This window comes from Phasianus colchicus, chromosome 10 (genome assembly GCF_987193195.1).
Source record: "Phasianus colchicus chromosome 10, bPhaCol1.hap1.1, whole genome shotgun sequence".
Taxonomy (NCBI): domain Eukaryota; kingdom Metazoa; phylum Chordata; class Aves; order Galliformes; family Phasianidae; genus Phasianus; species Phasianus colchicus.
The window spans coordinates 4678972-4693922 of NC_143445.1; the positions used below are offsets into that span (position 1 = coordinate 4678972).

The 14951-nt window shown below is 47.7% G+C and overlaps 1 long non-coding RNA gene across 2 annotated transcripts in view; it reads left to right on the forward strand.

Moving 5' to 3' along the window:
* The window catches only part of LOC149916564 (uncharacterized), a 56087-nt gene that overhangs the window by 38444 nt on the left and 2692 nt on the right, over positions 1–14951 (forward strand). The window lies entirely within an intron of this gene.

Here is a 14951-nt window from a genome sequence, read left to right on the forward strand (position 1 = left end):
GTTAAACTCTCTTTACTGCACTCACCCTAATGGTGCCTCATTTGGTTTATGTCCTTCAAACTCTTCCCTTTAAACACTTAGTCATCACTTAGCTAAACTACTATATACAAATATAGCTCTTTTGATCTTCCTACGTAAATCAATACCTCCTGCCCTTTAATCTTCCTAGTGGCTTTCTCTGAACTCCCTCCAATTTACTATCCATCTTTGAAAGTGAGTTGTCTTTTGGGCTTGATTCTCCACAATTTCAAACCTCCTGAAGTCCCGATAGCTGCCCACAGCAGGTGCACACAGTGGCTTTCTACCACTCTGTTCATGCTGAAGTAATGCAAACACTTGCATACAAAGTGACCCCTTAGGCTGGTGTGGCTCCCCATGCCAGAACTAAGTGATTATGCAGCACAAGCCCACGTTCCCAAAGTAGGTCTCACAGGATGCTAAAAGCCATGGTGCAAGCCATTGGCTGCCATTTGGGATTGAAGGAGAGCTGTAATGGTTGAGTTATGGAGAGGAGTTTCTGCAGTAACTGATGGCTGTGGAGATGAATCTCATCTTCTCCATAGCAGTAGAGCCTGTAGATTCAAGCAAGCAAGCCCAAGATAAAGATTTGTCCCCTCAGAGTGGGTAACGTATGTGTCCCTTCCTGCACAGGGCAGCTCACCTTGCCTGGCTGCAGGTGGGACCTCTTGATGGAGCTCAGCAGAAAACCAGACCTGGGAAGCCCATCCAAGATGAACGTCATCCCTGTGCAGGGAAGGGTTGCCTTGTCAGCTGTTCTGCAGTGCCAGGAGCTCTGGGAGGTAACCTCGTGCCTTGCTTTGATGCGACTGTCAGACACAAGTCCAGCACACACTGTAACCCATGTGTCCAGTCTGCTGGTTGTATTGTGTTTAGTAAATAAGGCTGTCACTGGAGTGGTCTCAAGGGCAAGAATTAAGGAATCCTGAAAGGGATTGAAGAGGCGATTGGACAATTCTTCTCCCTATCCTTGCCTTGACAGTTACCTCCAGCTTTCTCCTGGGACCATTCCGCTCTTCAACTGGGAATGCTGGGAAAGTCATTTCATAGAATCCCTGAATCACCAAGGTTGGAAGAGAACTCCAAAATCATCCAGTCCAACCGTCCACCTACCGCCAGTATTTCCCCACTAAACCATGTCCCTTAGTACAGCATCCAAATGTGTACATGTACATCCACATGGGATGGTGACTCAACCACCTCCCTGAGCAGCCCATTTAAAACCATTGCAGTAAATATCTTCTTTTCCCCCTCATCTTTCAAAGGGAAATATATTATAATAGCATAACCCCTTCTTTTAGCAACAACCCCTTCTTTTAGCGTTTCATCAGGGGGCAAATAAAAGCAGATCAGAGCATGAGACAGAGAATCTCACCACTCTGCTTGCCCCCAAAGGATAAACATAGTAGTGCTGCTATGGGCCCTATAGCTTAATTAGTTGCTATTCTCTGCTGTTCCTAAAAAGGATGAAAAAAAAACCTTTGCAAAGCCTAGGCAGGCTGTCTGTGTCATATTTCCTGTGTTCTTAGAGGTGTTAATGAATTCATTAATCACTTAATGGCAAGGAGGGTCTTTGGGGACCAGCACTGCAATTTACTGCTCCCAGGAGGCAGACTCTGTCACTGATCTAAAGTTTCAGCTCCGCTAATTTGTGCCAGCAGAGCCACTGAGCTTCTGCCTGCAGCCTGCAAGCGTTGTGGCTACTGGGAGCATCACAGCAGCATGCAAAGCATCAGGGTATGCTCACTTGGGAAGCTTTTGCAACGAGTAATGTTCTGGCTCTGAAGAGTTCAGAGCCCGCACGGAGGAAAGGAGGTGTTCCCCCAGCCTAGCAGTTGTGTTGCCTTAATTCTTTTCGTTGGGATAAGCTTGCTGTGAAGCCAGTCCTTGCAATTGACTGGGGAGTGCAGCAGGAGCCTTGCTGACTTACAGGAAATGCAAGCTATGGAAGCGTGGCTGTGTAATCTGGTCTGGGACTGCAGGCTATGCAATGAAAGGAGTCTGTGAATCTCTTCTAATTGAAGAGCGTCAGGCTGATGTATTTTGACCGAAACTGTCAGTTAAAATGTGAATTTGAATGTTTGCATTTCTGCTCTGCAGAAAATGTTGATTATTTCAGTCTCTCGCCCTTGATGCAGGAGAGTAGCTTGTGCCAAAGTTCCCTGCAAAATGGCTCTTTTGGCTTCTTTCTAATCACACAACAGTCCAAGGAGAGGGGGACGTGAACAGAGCCCTCCTCTCTGCTAATTCCATTCCACCAGCCTGTCATCACTTTGCAATTGCACCTTTTAAAAGATTTTTCTCCCTTGCTTTTCTGTGGCTGAGTTCCCCTTTCTAACTTCTGTCCATCTTTCTCCTCAGTCTGTTGCTTTCCCAGACTGGGAATCAGGGAGGGCAAAGAACGTCAGATGTGAGCAGGAGGGAGGGCAGAGTCCATGGATCATGGCTATCTGTATGCACGTACTTGCCTTCCACTGCTGGTACCCTCCTTGGAGTCATTCCCATGCTTGTGTTCTTTGCTCAAAAGTTACTGCAGGGAGGAGAGAGCTGGAAGGCAGGACAGAAGCTACATGTTGGATCGAGGGAGAGAAGGCAGGAATACAAAACCACTTCATCGTGGAAAACACAAAGGGAGACAATTTCAATAAATGCCAGATGGTCAAAATTAACCAGAGACGTGTAGAGCCCTACATGTCCAACTGTTTGCTTTGGCAGAGATTCTTTAGCTTTTCGAACAAGAGTCTCCCAGGCGCCCTTTTCTTCTCCTTGGCTTTCCTCTTCCCCTTTGCTCATCCTTTGGACTCCTCTTCTCACCCCACCCTTCTTCTCCTCTGGGTCTTTTTCCTGCCTCTCTTCTCTCACTGCTGCCTGTGGGTCACGTTGCACCTCAAATGCCAGCTTGCATTAGGTGAGGGGAGACCACTGCAAAGGAACGTCCTCGTGCAACAACAGACTTGGAGGGCACGCAAGGTGGTGGCTGCAGCTGTCAAGGACCACTGCCAGCACAGCCCTGTAGAAATGTTGGAGCACTTCAACCCTGTGCTTGTTGTTGCTGTGGGTATTAATTTCTTCCTCCCCTCCCAAGGGCCTTGAGTCAGCTTTGATTTTTTGTTTCAGCCAGGAATCCAGAAGGAGCTCTTGCGGTTCAGTAAGCAGAGGAGCATGCACGTGTTGCTTACCCTGATGGAGCAGTGGGATGCAGCCTTGTTGGGGCAGTGGGATGCAGCCTTGTTGGGGCAATGGGACACGGCCTTGTTGGGGCAGTGGGATGCAGTCTTGCTGGGCAGCGGGAGATGGCCTTGTTGATGCAGAAGGATGCTGTCTTGTTGGGGCAGAGGGACACAACGTTCTTGAATGCAAGCCAAATGCATGACATGTTCCTCCAAACAATGCAATCAAGAGGGCCCTTGTATGGCACAGACGGAGAGCTCCAGCTAACGACGGGCTCTTTTGTGTGCGCGTGTGCTCTCTGCATTCGAAACATTTATTATTCTAAATTGCCTTCTGCACATTTTACAATAATTACGACTAGTGTTTGCCTTGTTATCTCCACAGTTACTAACAAGAATGCCATCATTATTCCAGTCATTAGCAAAATGGATGTTGTTGTCCAGAGTTGCCGGCTGTGGGCCTGCTTTCAGGAGGAGTCTCATGCTCTCCAACCTTGCCTACTCCATCTTTCTTCCAGGGGAATATTGTTGTTCTCAGTAGGTTTGAACCTGAGGGGGACGGAGGGGAAGCAGAGATTTCATGAAGAAGAATTGCTTTGAGGGAGTGCTGGTGGGTGTCAAGATCCCCAGCGGTGAGCACTGGGAAGCTCTTAATGGGAACATCAGTAGGAACAAGAGTAAAGGCAGCCATTTCCCTGTGTTCCTTGTGTGTTTGGTGTATCTTAGGTCTGCTCATGGCGCTAGGATCCAGTAACTCTTCCTGTTAGAATGTGTTGCTTGGATGTGAAGAGATGCTATTGATCTGACAATGGAGGTTGCAGATGAAGGAGAAAAGGTTGGAATTAAGCCGACAGCACTCAGCTGCTGTAAGGTGAGTCCAGCAATCTGCAATTCCGCTGCCTGCTCAAGGGAGCTCCTGGCATCTCTCCCGTTAGCAGCTGGAAGCCCCAGCAGATATTATGGACCCGTCGGGTTTCCTTTCATAAACTGAAAATAGGCAACCTGGGTGGGTTGTCTTTCAGTGAGGGTACTGCTGTGGGCTCCCTCCCAAAATCTAGCAACCCTGAGAAGTTTAGAAATTCTTTTAGGTTTTGCCCATTTCAGAGGAGGGACGAGGAAGGAGATTTGTAATCCAGAAGCCTTCCAGTTCATGTTCTAATGAAAATGGAGAACTTCAGATTTCAAGTCTCATGCATCCTTTTCTTGAAAACTGCCAAAAATACTTATAGGTACTTGGTGACCAAATAAAACATTTTGGTTTGGAGTAATATGTTTCATACAAAGTCAGATTATTGTTTTTTTTTCTCATTTGGGTAAAAAAAAAAAAAAAAAAGTATTTTAAAATACTTGGGGGGAACCAGAGCTGTGTTATCTAGCTCACTATGAGACTCCAGAGGAAAGATGTGATTTGCTTAGAGTGTAAAGACAATATGCACAAACACAGAGAGGCAAATAGCAAGAAAGGTTTGTTTGTTTGTTTTCCCCCTCATGCTGATCTTTGGGGCCCCTATGTAAGAATTGTGACATTCTTCCATGGTTCATCCTCAGGAGGCTTGGTTCCTCAGTGCTGGTAAATCACAGAATCACACTGGTTGTCCTTAGCTTATATAGCAAGCAAGGGAAAAATATGGGCATCCCATTTCCCATTCCCCATTTCCCATCCCCATTTCCCATCCTTTCTAAATACAGATTATTAATTCAAAGAGAGTGGTATAACTATTTCCTGATATTAGGTATTTTTAGGTGTGCTCTCACCTAAATGCTAGCTAGCAGGCCTTTTTCGGTTGCACTTCTGAAAGAAAAACAATTTTCAATAGAATTGTATTTGTTGAATGCTGATTAAACTAAATAGTAGAGTTTATATGGAAAATAAGGTAGAAAATTACACGTCTGACTTACTGATTTAAACTCCTGTGTATCTTAGAAAAATATCACCAGATTAAATCGTGGCTGTGATTAAATATAAATCATAACACAGATAAGAGGATGATGTTGCTTGTAATGAAAGAAGAACTTTTCACGTTCTACCAAACTTGGGTTACAAGAGAGCAAATAAGATACACATACAATGAGAGACCCAAATCTGTGACAGAACGAGTTGTATGTCTGTATATTCTACTACCCCAACGTGTGGTGTTTATAAGATAGTAATATCTTCAAATCTTGGGTAAAGTCAAAAGAAAAGGTGGACTCTGCTTCTGCTTAGCCCCTGGGACAAAATTAGAGCAATTTGGGTAGTTGAATAGCCCAGATGCAGAGAGGTGCCTAATTTTTGGCCCAAATCATAGCACTCTTCTGGTTTGGGACAATCAGATTTCTCAGTAATTATGGTTCCCATCAAGAAAACCTGTTCTACTCCATTCCTCCTCTCTGCCTTGCAATGTGTGTTACCTGTAGCAGGTTACCAAGCCTGGTAGCGTGGTTTCATCAGCATGCTGCTGATATGCAGCCCTATGCTATCAGCTGATATGACCTGACCTCACAGATACTGTGACCTTGTGACTAGACATCAGGCGTCTTTTGGTGGCTGAAACTTAGATTAAGATGGTGACGATGCTGGGAGCTGGGAAAACTGCTTTACATTTGCAGCTATGAATGAGGACAAACTGGATTAGGGGTAATGGTATAGGAGGAAGGATTGGTTGGAATGATGGCAGATGTTTGCTGCCTTTAACCTTTCCAGTTCTGTGCATTTATTTTGCATGTCTGTGATCTCCCAGCATGGTATGGGGTTTGCAGTGAGTCTGTGTGCTGGTGGAGAATAGGCATGGAGCTGTACTGAAAATTTACTGTGGAATAATATGGGAGGGCTGTTGGCCTTTTTATCATCTTATTATGGTCAGTCATTACTGAGGGAAGTGGGCAGAGCTTCAGTGTTCTCTGTTGGAATTGCTTGGCCATTGTAAAAGAGGGCAACAGCTGGAGCTTCGGTAGGCTTGGAGCTTCTGCAAATTGTGCTGCAATGCTGTCGTGATTCATTTTGGTCTTCAGAAAGTGCTCACTCATCTTTGAGGCAATAAGCCTGACTCCAGAATCTGATAAATCTATTTGCAAACCCTTAAATCTGATAATCTAGCTTGGCTGATAATCCCTAGTGCCTGAAAGGAGACAAGACTACCATCTGTCGGCAGCGTTTGTCCATCTGTAGGGTGGCCAGTGCTACAGAGCCTCCCCTGTTGTCCTGTAAAGCTTTACTCTGGTATGTGTGCGTGGCCTGGGAACGTCTGAACATATCCTTTGAGGGGCATTGGACTTAGTGACTTCAGCATCCTGTACCAACCCAATGCCTTTCTTCTCCCGTTACACCACTGGTAGAGCATCGCAAGGAGCAGAGACCCAGCTCCTGTCACACTGGACTATTCACCCACCTCTGTAAGAGCTGTTCCTAAGAAAGTTTGCTTAATTAAACAAGATGAAGAGGGCAAGAGAAGCAGAGGGATTAAAAGTAGGGCTGAGGAGCTGTTTATGTAGAGTCTCTCCGTGGGGGATGTTCTTCAGTTTGTCTCAGCATTCCGAGAGTCCTTTAAGTGAGAGGCTGCGGTTTACGGAGTCAACAGATTTAAGCAGGCTACGAATATTAATTATTAATTGCTCTCGGAGAGTGCTATACGTTAGATTGGTGAAGTAGTTAACAGCTATGCCTTCTCCTCCCCACAGGCGCGCTCTTGCTGTCAGATTTCTCTCCCCAGCTAAGACCCTGGTGCTAGAATTAGGCCAGAAACTATTTTCCAGTCGAGTGGCTTTTAATGGGCTCTCCAGGATTCTTCTTTGCATCCTGTGAGTGACGAGATATGTGGAGAGGAGAGATGGTGGGATTGATTCGTACCGTAAGAAGTATGAGAGATTTAACTAAGTGGGGCTCGGTGCTGCTAGAGCTGCAGGAAGCCCTGTGGCAGTTGCATCTTGTACTCCAGAAGCATCTGTTAATTATCCACAGCACCGGGCAGTGCTCTGGAGGAGCCCACCTGCAGGAGTCCACAGAGAAATGGTATTTCTGCTGAAAGGCAAGGCTGTGGTCTTTTGGGATCTTCTCCCTCAGGGGCCCTGGGCAGTCTGATCTAGTTTTTGGCAGCCCTGCCCATGGAAGGTGGGTTGAAACTAGGTGGCCCTTAAGGTTCCTTCCAACTCAAGCCAATGTGTGATTCTTTGACCTTGGATGATGTACTCTGGGGCTCTCGTGGGCTCACATGGCTAGGAATTCCTTGACCTCCTCAGCTCTGGCAGAGTGAATGAAGCGTAATGAGCATGGTGGTTTGGGGATGGTTGTGTGTTTCATAAAATGCTTAGATTTGGAAGGGACCTCTGGAGGCCATCTCCCTGCAGATGTTGAGGAGGTGTCATGGTGTGTCCCTTACTGCTTTTAAAGCCAGTTCTCCCTTCCTTCCTGCATCTCTTCTCCAGCCAGACATTGCAGAGTGGTGGCTTGCATGAAACCAGAGGCCAAACTCTATGGGCTGGAGCCTCACAGGGAGTCTTCCAAGTGAAGAACGAGCTCTGAGCTGCAAGGGAGATCCACTCCCACTAAACTAACCAGGTTCCTCCACCTCCCGAGGTGAATCCTGGCGTGGCAGTTTGGGCATGAGGCACCATCCTCATTCTGGAAATCACTCCAGCAGCAACAAGAAGAGTAGCGAGAGTGGGTTTGGGAGCTTTTTCTGCAAGGAGAAGAGGAGTATTGTGATCTGTTAGCAGCTGACTTGTTTCCAAACACCTAGCACATTTTGTTCGTGCACTGTATTAAATAGCCTGTAGAATTTAATTCCTCTGGGAAGAAAAGAAACCCCAAAACAAAACAACCTCCCCACCCCCAAAGCACAGTGATTTTGTAATTGGACTGTGACAAAGCTGAATGTTGCCTGATGGGGGGGGGGGCTGTTGTTTTTAATTTCTGCATCACAACAGGGACACGGCACGATCCTACATCTAGGCAGACAGTTTGGCATGGAAAGTCACAGCTGGATGCTTCCAGCTCCCCCAAGCAGGGGCTTTTTGAGAGAAAATGCTGACAGATCCATAGCAATAGCGGGCAGGACTCTTCATAATTTATTTTTAATGCCACGCTGTCTTTAACTGTGCAATTTCCTCCGGGGTGTTTGCTTTGAGATTGCGAGATAATTACATCTCAGAAACCAGGCTAATTACAGTTAACAGCCTGAAAAGCGAAGGACCCCATTTCCCGCCCCCCTGCCCAAGTTTTCCACCAGCTTTCCCCGTGCCTGCCCGCCCAGATTGAGGCAGCATGGCCGAGGAAGTGGCTTTGGCAGCCTGCTGGGATGCTCGCTTCCCGTCCTCGCCCCAGCGAGGTGATGGCCCCATTGATTTGTGTTGGGTGGAGATGTGGCTGCCCCAGCTGGACCGCGACGGAGGGCTCTGATGGTGGGAAGGTCAGCGCTGGTGCGGAGGGAGGAGAAGCTGGCGCTGGTGGGGATGGCCAGGAGGGGTTGGTGGTGGGGTTAGGGGGGTCAGTGATCCCAGCTGATAAAGGAGAAGGATGTTTCCTTCAGCTAGGTGGGAAAAAGTCCTGAATTTTCCATGCCTCACTCGACAGCATCCAGTTCCAGCACTGTGCATGCATTGGGTTAGCTGGGCTGCATGTCTTCTTCCCCCATCCTTCATACCTGCCTCAGACCCGTGATCACCTGCAATTGCTTGTGGGTACACAAGAAAAGAACCACACACCTGATAAGTCTGTGGGCTTGGAGCCATGCTTGTAGCAGAAGCCCAGGGGCAGCAGGTGGTGGTGCTGGGTGCAGGTGGTGGTCCTGGATGCATGTGGTGGTCCTGGGATGGAGCTTCTGCTCATCACGCTCAGGATGAACTCACTGTGCTACAGCCAGCAGCTCTCATACACCAGCTGCAATGCTCAGCTCTTTTGGAAATAACTCCGAAAGCTTGAAAGGCTCAGCCTTGCTCTATCACAACGTGATTGCCAGGCTCCTTGGAGAATGAGAAAGAGCTTCAAAGCACACAAAAAAAAACCCCTTCCTTCAGCAGCTTTGGATGCTGTCTGGAAGAGGATGGGTATGCTTGCTCTTCATGTTTCTGCACGATCTGGAGGGTTGGCCTCTAATTCTTGCAGTCCTGAAAGATAATTCGTTTTCTCTTCTGGGATTCCAGATCAGGGATTAATTTAATGATTTTTCTTTCCCATTGTTTGTTTTTAATGATTAAGGTGATAGTTATAAATTGTTAACAAGTTCTGGTAGAAACGTGATCCCTGGGAACTTTTTTACGCTGAATAAAATAACAGTGAGATTGATTTAGCACAGGCGAGCGAGTAGCTGTGTCTTCATGGATTATCTTAGTTCTGCACGAACTTCCAGCTTTGGAAAGATACTTAAGCCTAACCAGAATCAGGTGCTTAAGCACCTTCCAAACGAGAGAGGCTTCTGTCAGTAGGGAGTGATAAAACCGTGTGTTAAATCAACTCATGCCTTGCCTTCTTGGCTGGGTGACTTTTTCAGGCGCACGGTTTTAAGTTGAAGGAGGGAAGATTTAGGTGGGATATCAAGGGGAAGTTCTTTAGCAGGAGAGTGGTGAGGTGCTGGAATTGGCTGTCTAGGGGGCTGTGGATGCCCAGTCCTTGGAGGTGTTCAAGGCCAGGTTGGATGGGACCCTGGGCAGCCTACTGTAGTATTAGATATGGAGGCTGGTGGCCCTGCCTGGGGCAGGGGGGTTGGAACTTGATGATCCTTGAGGTCCCTTCCAACCCAAGCCATTCTATGATTCTGTGATTGTTTCCTCTCCCAGGCTGATGAGCTGATGCTCATGGTGGTTTTTTAATGGGATGCCTGCCTTGTGGTGGAAGCAGCACGTTGCAGTGGACATTCCATGTGACATGGTGCGTGGCTCTAACCTTACTTTGCTTAGAGTTGGTGACGTGGCATTGGCTCACTTTGCTCCCCTGATTTGCTTTGTTCTCACTGTTTAATGTTTGTTGATCTACGACATGACATCCTGACCATTATTCCGATAGAGGTTGTAATTGTTTAATGATTTTCTGTATGGATTTCCATGGACTGCAACAGGACAGCTGGTGCTGGCTTGGCAACAGGCACTTTCTGCTGGTGTTTGCACCAAGCTGCCCTCTCTCGCCCCAGCACTCATTGGAGGGGTGGAATCAGCCCTTAGGCTCTTGTGAATTATCACGGTATTTTGATTTGTGTTCACCTTGATTTTTACTGCTTTGTTTCGGACCCAAATCTCAAACCCGTCACATTTTTCCAATTAAATCACTTTTGACCTTGTACAAATGGATTGTTGCTCCAAGCACACCTCGCCTCTCTGCCCTCCTTGGTCTGCATGTCTGCAACGGTGCTGTTTTAAAAGCAGAAGCACTGCTTCTGCAGAACCCCCAGGCCATCAAGTCCTTCTCCATGCTATTGCAGACAGTGAAGCTTCTCAGACCCTTCCCTGGGCTGAAAAACCTTTTCTTATTGCATTGGCTTTCCCCCTAATTGTTTGGACAGTAAAACACCTTATTCTAGCTTCTCACCTGAATTTATTCATGGATGGTTTGTGACCTTTTGCTGATGTTGTCCTTTCACCTTAAACAGCACTTTCTCTTCCTTCATGTTAAACCCTCTGATATATGGAGAGAGAACAATTTTATCACCTCTCCACCTTCATTTTCTTAGACTAACAAGTTGGGCTCTCCCAGCAGCTGACTCTTGTAAAAAGGCCACCTTTGCTCTGCTGCTCCAGATAGCCTTCCTCTGAGCCAGTTCCAGTCCGAGCTCACCATCTGTGACCCCAATTTGGGGTGACAAGGATTGCATGGTGGCTCACAAAGTGTCTCTCCAGACTGTGTGAGGTGACCCCTGCCCCCCCATCCCACGAAGCAGACGCTCATGAAGCCCCAGTGTTTACACAGGGCTTCTGCAGAGTGCAAGACCACTCTGTTTGAGGGATGGGATTTTAAACGGTTTGATCCTTTTCTCAATGAAGTTGCAGTTGAAATTCCCATCGATTGCTAAGGTGTGTGTCTGAGACTTAATAAGTTGTGTTGCTTGGTGCCAGAAGTGGTGAACTCCTCTGACATGAGAAAACACATGCCGGAGGCATTGATATGTCTGATGGAGAGCTGGTGGGAGCAGAAGCTCCAGGATCATACAGTTCATAGCAGGTGATGGAATGGTGGGGCCAGAGATGGCTCCTCTCCTTCTGCCCCCTCTTTGCTTTGCTCAAGGAGAAAAGATCATATACATATACAGAAAGAAGATGCAAAGTTAAACTCTTGGCACCCTGATGCAGGGAGGGAGGATTTCCGTGGATGAGAGCAGAACATAGCATAGAATGGCTTGGGTTGGAAGGGAACATAAGGATCATAAAGCTCCAACCTCCCTGCCACAGACAGGGCCGCCAACCTCCACATTTAATATTAGACCAGGCTGCCCAGGGCCCCATCCAACCTGGCCTTGAACACCTCCAGGGATAGGATAGAGGATAGAGCAAGAGCTTTCAATAGGGCGAGGATGTGAAGGCTGAGCAGGAGGAGGGGTTTGGTCACAACCAATGCTGGGGACTGTCTGAGCTGTCTGAGTCCATCTAGATGGGTGGGAGTGTGGGCATTGGGTGATCAGCAGGGCACAGGGGGATCCTCCTTTCTGACCATTGCATGCAATGATGGGAAGCGCAGCTGATTGCTGAGGCTGGCTGGAAATCAACCAGAGATCCTGTCTGATGGAAACAGAATCCTGCTGTTTCCTGATCTAAGCTCCATAACGCAGAGCAGATGGGAAGGTCCAGCTGCGATCAGGAAATCTGCTGTGCGCGAGGTGGAGGCAAAAAGAAGTGCACCCGAGTCAAACAGAAGTGGCACAGCACACATCTGCAGGCACTGGCCCTGGGGCTGCATGGTCCCAGCAGCGCCCACCACGTCCCCTCTGCTCCTGAGCTGTGCTGCTGCAAGCTGCGAAACAAAGCAAGGGGAAAATCAGGCGCAAGCTGTGCAATTTGCTGATGATCTGTGTACCTGCTAGCTTGTAACAGATGTTTTCCTTTGCGTGACCGTTTGCGAGCTGCTTCCTTGTCACAGTGTGTAGGAGCTGTAATGCTGCCGTGAGTGATACCTTACACCTGCACAAAGCAATATTCCTGCCTATAAACAAGGTTTGCAATTCTGGAACGCTCCCATCGCGCGGAGTTTTATATCCAGTGCAAGCAACAACAAAACAAAGCTGCATAATATTTTCAACACATGCACTAGAAAAAAAAAAAGTAACACTAGAAGAGGGGATCTGCAGTGCCCGCACAGCTCTGACCTCTCTCAGCAATGCCACAGGCAGCCATTGCAATGGGAGAGGCAGCAGAAGGCAGATCCATCACATGGTAGATATGCTTATCATCTCCAATAACGGGAGGCTGCCTGCCATATCAATAGCACTGTCAACAGGCATGTTGGTATTTAGCTGTCGTTACTCTGGCTATTCTTGTTATCCGCACACATGCCTGCTTCCCCTCCGAAATGTCACAAATTCTTGGCCACGGCAGCTTCCCGTGGAAGTTAGCTCTGTATTTAATTATGCATTGTGCAAATGCAGTGCTTCCTTCTGCCAGGCCGTGCCAGGTGGTGTCAGCAGCACAGAAAAGCTGGGTCAATTATTATAGAGCTGCTTCTAGCAGCAAAACATCAGCACGGTGCAACTAACTCGCACAGGAGCAGGCTCTGCCAGGCTTTTCAGACAGGGCTGTAACAGATAAAAGGGCTGCAATACCTTATCTCCTGGGCAAGCTGGCTGGCGAATGGGAACGTGGTGCCTTCCTTTGACTTGCTTGCAAATAGAAAGGGGTCTCTGGCTCAGAAAGGCTGATGATTTTTCACTGGCTCCCTTGGGAGCTGTACCAGTGGCTTGGGATTTGGGATAAATCATAGAATCACAGAATAGTCTGGTGTGAAAAGGACCACGACGATCATCCAGTTCCAACCCACCTGCTATGTGCAGGGTCCCCAACCAGCAGCCCAGGCTGCCCAGAGCCACATCCAGCCTGGCCTTGAATGCCTGCAGGGATGGGGCATGCACAACCAAATGTGAAATGAGATGAGTTTTGCATTAAGGAGACAAAATTTGCAGAGTGCTTTCTCCCTAGGATGTGGCAATCTCCTGGATAACCAAAGTCAACTGGGGCTTGGGTGCATACCTATGTGATGGGAGAAGGATGCTCTGCTGGGGTAACCAGAACTCACCCTGCCAAACATGCTCCCAGAAATGCCTTTCTTGCCCATTCTTGAAGTTTTTTTCCCGTGCTCGTTTTGTGCTGAGTTCCCATGCGGAATCACCTGCAGAGATCTGTGCAAACTTGAATTCCCCATGGGAGTGCTGGAGCTTGCTGCAGTCTGTCGGGAACGGCTGCTTGCCATCTGCTGTGGAGATGGGCAGCAGAGAGCACGTGGCCATGACAGGTTTGAGTGAGGGACCTTAAAAAGCATCAGCCTCTAATAGAGCTCTGTTCAGAGCAGCAGGATCAGGCCTTTTGCAGTAGCTAAGACGAGACCAGAATTTAAATTTCTCTGCTACATACAACAGAGAAGTAACTCCCCTTTGCTTGCAGAGGCTTGGTGGGAAGTGGGAAATATCACTACGATTCTGTGTATACGGTCAGCTTAGTTATTTGGAGCATATTCTCAAGCTCAAACTTTGGGGATTTCATGATCCTTATGATGTGAACACACTGGGCACGGCCAAAGGTTTGTTGTGCTGCTAGTTAGCGTGAGCTTGACTTGGTGGGGATGCTTGGGAATTGCTTGGGTGAAATGGGAAGTGTGGATAGAAGCAATTGGGCACACTCTGCTCCTGTCCTCCAACTCAGTGCCTTCTCTGAACCAGTCTGCTGTGACAAGAAGCTTCAGGAGACCAACTGAAGGTGCTGCCTGCTGAGAGCAGAGGGTTCAGGGTTGAGTGGGGTGAGGAGCAGTGCTGGCTGATGGCAGGAGCTAGAGTTGTGGGGACTCTTCATTGATGCATCCGTGCTTTGGAAATAATAGACTTGCAAGGCATTGAGAGGGACTGGGAAAGCAAGGAGTATGCCATGTCTTGGGGAAAGGCAAACGTGTGTTTTTGTTGGAGCTTCAAGGAGCTGGGGTGGCACAGAAGCCAAGATGCACCCTCTGAGACACAGCTTTAAGGGGATTCTCTTGTTGAGATCTCACAGCTGTCTTACCTGAAGGGGCCCAAAGTCACAAGCTGACTGGGAAATAGGGGGCAAAGATAGAAAAGTGGGGCAGCAATGGCACAGGTTGGGGCAGTGCTGAGGGGCTCAGCCATGGGAACACACCTTGGCTCTGCACGCAGGGGGAGTTCTTCATTCCTTTCCTCTCCTGTTGTCAAATGCATGCCCAGCCAACTGACAAATCCATCTCTTCAGAGATCAATTACAGTGTCTGGCTGCAAAGCCTGGAAATCCAATTAACTCCCAAATATATTTTTTTTTCTGTAAAAAAAAAAAATAATAATAAAAGAGGGGAGAGAGAAAGACAAAGGGAGAAAAATACATTCAAGTGGGGGCATAAATCACCTCGGAAACATTCCAAACATTAAAATAAACAAGGACAGGTTTCAACTTCATTTGTCTTTTTGTGAAACTCTGTCACTGATTTATTTTGCTGCTCTCAGCTTCATTTTTGTCTTTGCTCCCTTTCAGAGTTGTCTTGCTGCCTCTGGAGCGGAGCTCTGGGGCTCTGTGCCTCCTGTGGTCCCCTCACATGAGGTTTTAAGGTGTTAAATTATTGGTAGGGCAATTGGATGGTTAGAATGAATGGTTAGA